The sequence below is a fragment of the Ostrea edulis genome, chromosome 4 (assembly GCF_947568905.1).
Source record: "Ostrea edulis chromosome 4, xbOstEdul1.1, whole genome shotgun sequence".
Lineage (NCBI taxonomy): Eukaryota > Metazoa > Mollusca > Bivalvia > Ostreida > Ostreidae > Ostrea > Ostrea edulis.
This window is the reverse complement of record NC_079167.1, coordinates 69,586,012-69,593,058: the sequence shown is the minus strand read 5'-3', so window position 1 is coordinate 69,593,058 and position 7,047 is coordinate 69,586,012. Positions and strand designations below refer to the sequence as shown.

General features: G+C 37.3%; 1 pseudogene; it reads left to right on the top strand.

Annotated features, from left to right (window-relative positions):
* Positions 1–4,410: 4,410 nt before the first annotated feature.
* Positions 4,411–6,251, top strand: LOC125671921 (kelch-like protein 24; annotated as a pseudogene).
* Positions 6,252–7,047: the final 796 nt, after the last annotated feature.

Below are 7,047 nucleotides of genomic sequence, written 5' to 3'. Positions count from 1 at the left end.
GTCTTTTTCCGTAACCGGTTACGGAAATAGCCGAGTAGTTACGATTGGTCTCATTACGTTACCTACGAATATACCTCTCAATCGGAACTCCTCGAATGTCTCGCGCACTCGACATAGATCTCGGATGTAATACGATGGCATCCATGAGTGAATTTGATGCATTGCCAGATATTGACATTAAGAGCATTAATATAAAAGTATGGATTTTATTTTAACATAAAATGATCAAAAGATCATTACAAAGTAGGGAGACTGTTCAAATAATTGTGTAATGTAATGAACTTGATGTTTACGTTCTTGTTTTGAAAGTTGTTTACGTTTGACGTTATGTTTTTTCGTCATTCTACAGTGACGTCACACAGTATATAGGGGCCTCCGTGGCGGAGCGGTTAGAGCATCGCGCTCAATATCACACGGCCTCTCACCTCTGTCGGCGCGGGTTCGAATCCTGCTCGCGCCGGTAAGTGAGAAAGTTTCCCAGTTTACTTTGGGAATGTCGGTGGTCTCTTCCCAGGTGCATTGTATCTGGGTTCTCTCTTCCACCAACAAAAACTGGGTGCCACCATATAACTGAAAAATTGTTGAGTGTGGTGGAAAACATCAAATCAAATCAAATCACACAGTATACGCGGCCTACGAAATCGCTATCCCATAATGCCTAACTGGAAGAGTTTGGTTTGTAAGCAAACGAACTCTGGCGGAAGTTTGGGTGGCCTATTATATCAATAATAAGCAAAATAGAAGGTTAAGTTAATGAATGCATTGAATACTGAATAAGCATAAATCATCAATGGATTTATAAGGACATGTAAATAATTAAAATTTAAATAGTAAAGTAATTTAACATGATATTTAAATTGGGAACCAAAGACATTTTTTTTTTAATTTACTAGTAATTTCATAATAATTTTAAGATGTAAATTATATGTATAAATTACAATAACTCAACTCGTTTAAAGGTACTGTCAAGAGTGTAGAGTAACTGTCGCTATTCGATGGACCACCTCAGAAGCAATGTTTTGTTTGTTTGATATTCGTAGGATTGGTGAAATAGCATTTTGGATACATTTTTGGTTCTATATAAAATAATTTCATTCTAGAGGGGGGGGGGGGGGTATACATAAAATCTATACAAGCTATCCACACTTCAAGTGCCTATGATACAACTTTGGGCAGTACAGCTCATCAGTATTAAAATGTAACAATAAGATAATACATACTTATTACTTAAAGGGGGATAGGTGAAACCCCGGATCAAGTGTTCTACACGTCCATTTCCTTGTGTGTGTGTGTGTGTATATATATATATATATATATATATATATATATATATATATATATAATGATTTTATGAATAGTTCAATGCATAATTGGAAAGTAGTATTAAACAATAATATACAATTATTTCATGTCTACTCGGGAAACAGTCAACACTATTGTTCCGAGGTAGTGGCGAAGACCCGGGAAACTGTTGTCGGACGCCGTAGCATAATGAAGATATTTTCCCAGAGCAGCCAGGGTAGGTGTGCGTTGTGAACCCAACAATTGAAGTAATTTATATCAACTTTACGATTTGTAATAGTATTCTTTGAGGTATTTTCCTTAGACGGGAGTATTTAAGACATTGAAGGATAAAATTAAATCCATCCTCAATCTGTTGGGTGTCACAAACTCACATAATCTATGATACCTGCTCTCACCCTGGTATCTTCCTGTTTCAACATCCAAACAGTGCGACGAAATTCTAATGTCAGAGAGAGATGTTTCTTTAAATTGCTCTGAATTGCTTTTGTTAATTATGGTTGGATTATACAAAATGTCGTGATGTACAAAGTGCATATATAAAACAGAGAGAGAGAGAGAGACAGAGAGACAGAGAAAGGAGCATTTTATTCTGCTCTTCATCATTTCACAAAATACACACTCGCACCTTGGAAACAAAAACTGACCTTGCAACAACCTATACTTATGTTCCCAGTTCCTGCCAACTCGTAGATTTACAAAAAAATTAAAGATCTAAAATGATTGAACTTACATTTATAAATAAATTATTTGTTCCTAAATTTCGTTATTCCTTTTCCCCTCAAAACGTTTGTTCGTAGCAAGTTTCGTTAAATTCCCAGTCAGTCTCGGAATTACTGAGCCGGGTCCTGTAGTTTAATTATGACAGCCTAAAGCGCCATTCGTCAATCAATATTGCGATCGATACCGTATGGAAAATCGACCGTTATCAGTGCTGGACAATACAATGTCAGCTGATTACTCACCGTAACGCATTATGTCATATTACGTCACCTCAGGATATAAGATTAAACGTGTAGGGACAAGGGTCCATTCAATCAACGTACAGAGCACATGTCCGAGTTATTTATGCAACCTCGCAAACAGCCGACGAGCGCTTGATTTTAACGGATTTCAAGGTAATTATGCATTATTTTTTTAGCAATGCATTGCATCTAATTTATATGTAACTTACTCGTTGCATCTACTGCCAGTATTTTAAATTCTGAATTGCAATGATTGTTCTAAAATACCCCCCCCCCCCTCCTTGAAATAGAAGAAAATATTTAACAAACGCTTCATTATCACTTTATCAGTTATTAGAATGATTTATATTAGCACCAGGTATGCATGGAAAAAAAATGTGGGCAGAATAAACGTTTCGTTTACCTGAACATCGATTGCCTAATATATACAGCCGGATATAAGTCGTTTTAACATATCATATAATCCTCCATGTAATGCTCAATATTTCATTTATCAATGCGATTACAGTTTGTTTCAAGTCAGAATCCTGGGGCGGTGACAGTGTCCCTTCCTCTCTTAAAACACGTTTTTTGATACAAATATTTTTCATTTTTTATGTTAAACATTTGAAATATAACTCATTCAACATTGACAGACAAATGTTTGGCCTTCTGAATGCAAGAAGAAAAACAATATCTTATTCTTAACTCTGTGTTATGTAAACAAAATCTCGAGTCCTTTTGTTTACAAAGAAAGCATTGAAATGTTAATTTTGTGATACCTTATTTTTGCTCAGTCACAAAATTAACTTTTAAATGACACATTTTACCTAAAGAATACGCGAACAGTGATACATGTAATAAACTAGTTAGATCGATATTCATTTCTTTTGGAAACTCCGTAAACAGTAACACAACACAGTTTGTTGACAAAACAAATAATAAGCTCTCTAAAGTGAGCTGCTGTGATAATAGCCTTAATTTTTTGTGAAACCCTTTAAACACATTAGACAGCAGATTTTGGTCATAAAAAGTGAAAAACAATTTCATTTTAGGCAATTCAAGTAGAGAAAATTTATACTGCAGAAATAGACAAAATCAAGGACGTTAACTTTGTTTGATACTAAAATTATGGAGTTTCGAGGGGGGGGGGGGGTGCCCTCTCAATCTTCTTATTAAAGATGTCTACCTTGAAATTTTTTTTGCACATATTATGCATGAACGAGTTCAAATTATAAAACACAATTTTTTTTTTAAAATCCAGACCTGTACAACTTTTTAGTATATATAACAATTATTTAGTTGCTTTGTCAGTATTTATTGAAGGCAGCAAAACAAAGAGAAGCGGCATATGTTAACTGCCATTAATGGTGTTTCAGTTTTAGTTATTTTGATTTATTACAACTTTTTATCTGATAATTACATGTTTACATATTGTATTTCTTAATCCTCTGCCATTTGCTGGTATTGTATACAGTTTACCTATGAGCCACAGGGCTCCATTGGTCAATAAACAAACAAAAGTTTACATTGTGGTACAGTTTGTTTGGCGGTGACACGATAATTGACACCCTGATCAGCGGGCCCTAGGGTCTTAACATACAATACAAAACATGTTTTAAGGCTATGTTCATTTCTGAAGCTTGTTGACACGTAAAAACAAATCTCGTAAAATGCCGCAGGGGATAACTAGATCTTGATGGTTCAGTTATAATTTTAAAAAAGGACAAAGAATTCTAATTCTAATTCCCCAAAGAAACATTGGCCCAAACAAACGTTGGCTAAAGTTTATCACCGATTTAGAAATCAGAAAGACGCGGAAATACAACAACATACACGGCGAACATCATTACCATATACTGCTTTTAATATCACGCTGTTATACTAGAATCTCGACATATGATATTTATCTGTATGGATGTAAATGTATAGTAATTGTTACTAAGATTGCTGGCTGTCTATCAGTATATATCTACAACATATGTTCTACATATGTGTAGCTTAATGAGAAACTAAACACAAGTAATCCCAGCCAGTTTGTACTGTGAGGATTATAACAAAACTAATATACATACATTGTACGAATGGCAAATACAAAAAAATCAAATGGATGTTGTTGCTTTTATTCTACAGACTTGGAGAGAGAAAAAAGAAGAAAGTGAAAATGGAAGAAGCACCTTCAAACGTTTGTGATTGTTTGTTGGAAGGCATCCCTAAAATGTCATCATCCATGTGGAAGACCAGTCCTTCCGATGTCACCGAGTGGTCCTGTCATCTGTATCTTCCTACTTTGACGTCATGTTCTCCTCTGGGATGATGGGAGTCCAACTCCATGTCCACAACTATTCACAACGTTAGCTCTCAGACATTCGATGAAGTTCTGCAGTACATCTAATTTGGAAAAGATATCATAGAACCAGACAACGTCGGGGAACTCCTGCAGGTTTCCGTTATGCTCCAGATTGCGCATTTACAGTTTGAGTGTGAAGAGTTCATCCTGGGTAACGTCGACGTCAACAATTGTTTGGGGGTCTAGAAACTAGGGATATCACATAACATAGAGTCACTGACAAAAAGTAGTCAACCATTTCTCCTATCCAATTTCGACTAAATAAGTCAAAGTGACAACTTTTTAAAGCTTGAAAAGGACGAATTGGGCCTCATATTACGCGACGAACGTCTTATCTCCTCTGGGGAAGAGATTGTTTGCAAGGCTCTTTTTCGTTGGATAGAAGAGGACGAAACTCGTCGAAAAGTTGCTTTGCCAGATCTCTATGAAAACGTTCGACTTACTTCAGTCGGTCTTGAATACTTGTTGGATCACCTAGATCAACATCCGTATATTCTTGAACATGAAAGTTGTCATAAGGAAGTAAAAAATGCAATCAAGTATCACGCTTTGCCTTCCCGGCGCCAGGAGCTGATGTGGGATGAGAAACCGTACAGATACAACGCTGAACAAGAAATGGTTCTAGCGGTTGTAGAGAAACGCCTTGCCAGCGATGGTTTGATCGTTACAGAGTTCATGGGATACAGCTTTTCAAACAAAAGGTGGGTTGCGCTTCAACCGATCCATACCCCACTTGGGGACGACTTTGCAGTTTGCTCTTATGGTAACGACATATTCATAACCGGTGGAACTTCGAATATGACCTTTTGCTTGAGATATTCCGCCAAATTTTCACAATGGTGGAAGCATTCGCCGATGTACTGCGGCAGATATAGACACTCAATGGTGGCAGTGCGAGACTCGCTTTATGTAATTGGTGGCTACAACTTCGGGACTTTAAGTAGCATCGAACGATATGACATGGAGACCGAGAAATGGGAATGGGTTGGAGAGCTCCATTACGGGGTTGATAAATGCTCCGCAGCAGTCATGGGCGAGAAAGTCTTTATTTTGGGAAGTTGCTTTGCAGCGAAGACAGCCGGGATACAGTGTTTCGACACTAGGACTGGCACGTGTACATTAATTGCAAACCCCCTCAGGTCCCCTGAATTCACCAATACTGTAAAATTCGACGGCACTGTTAATGTCGTCTGCGATAATGGGGATATAATATATTTCAGTGGTAAGGAGGAACATCACACACTGCGAAAGATCAAGGGCTTTTCCAAAAGGGACTTTGGACTTTTCATGGACCACGGATCACTGTGCATTGTTGGTGGGAACCTGAACGTGTTTTCCGAAAAGGAAGAACTTTGTTGTGACGTGATAAAGGTCGAAGATGAGGAACAACACATATGCGAGCACCTCGAACTACCGTTTCCTATGAAAGTCACCCAATGCTTACGTATTGTTGTTGAAAGGAAATATCCACTCTTGGATATTCATTCTTTAATACGAGACTTCGGGAACATTGAATGATTCTGCTGATCACTTGCTTCAAACAAACCTGGACTTGGTCACCTTCTTGAATGTACAATTTGTTCCATCCAAATTACGCCTCATGAATGAAATCTCGTAGGTTCAAATCATGTGTAATTATGCTATCTTTTTAGGAACAATGACTTATTATTAGACTATTGCAATTTTTAACTTCTTAAATAACTACTAGTCCAATTCTTTTCAAATTTGGTATGAAGCATCATTGGGACAAGAGGGAAATTTCAGGACCCCAGCACCCCTGGGGCCCTACGGGCGAGGCAAAAACTGCCCAAAATTGACCAATTTTCAAAAATCTTCTTCTCAAGAACCACACACATGTAAGAAATTTAAATCCATAGTGATGTAGAGCAGGAAGGCCTCTACCAAAATTGCAAATTTCATGATCCCCGGGGTAGGGGTTCTGATCCCAGGGCGGGGCCAAACTTGTTATATAGTGTTTATGTGGAAAATACTTAAATTACATCTTCTTTAATGCTATTGATACTAAATTGAAAGTAAATAGATATTTAGGAAGAACAGATAGTCCTTTACCAACAGGGTTGGACGTCCCGGTCAATACTCCCGAAGTGGTCAATTATGATTTAAACGGTCCAATTTCCTATTTTTGTACATTTCTTGCAAAAATAAAGATAAATTAAGTCTTTTCATTATATGGATCAATTGTTGATTAATATCAGAGTTCTTGAAAAGTGTCGGTAATGTCGGATTATCCGATAAAAGTAGTAAATGTCCGACACAAGTTACTTAATTGTCGGTCCTGATGGCCGATATAAGATCGGGATCGAAGTCCGTTTTTTACCGGGGAAAATGGCGGCCATGTGGTCCATAAATTTTCAAATCGATGCTAAATCCGGCAACACATTGAAACTTCAACGTGATGAATCAGTTGTGAGGAACTACGAGGAGAAGAGA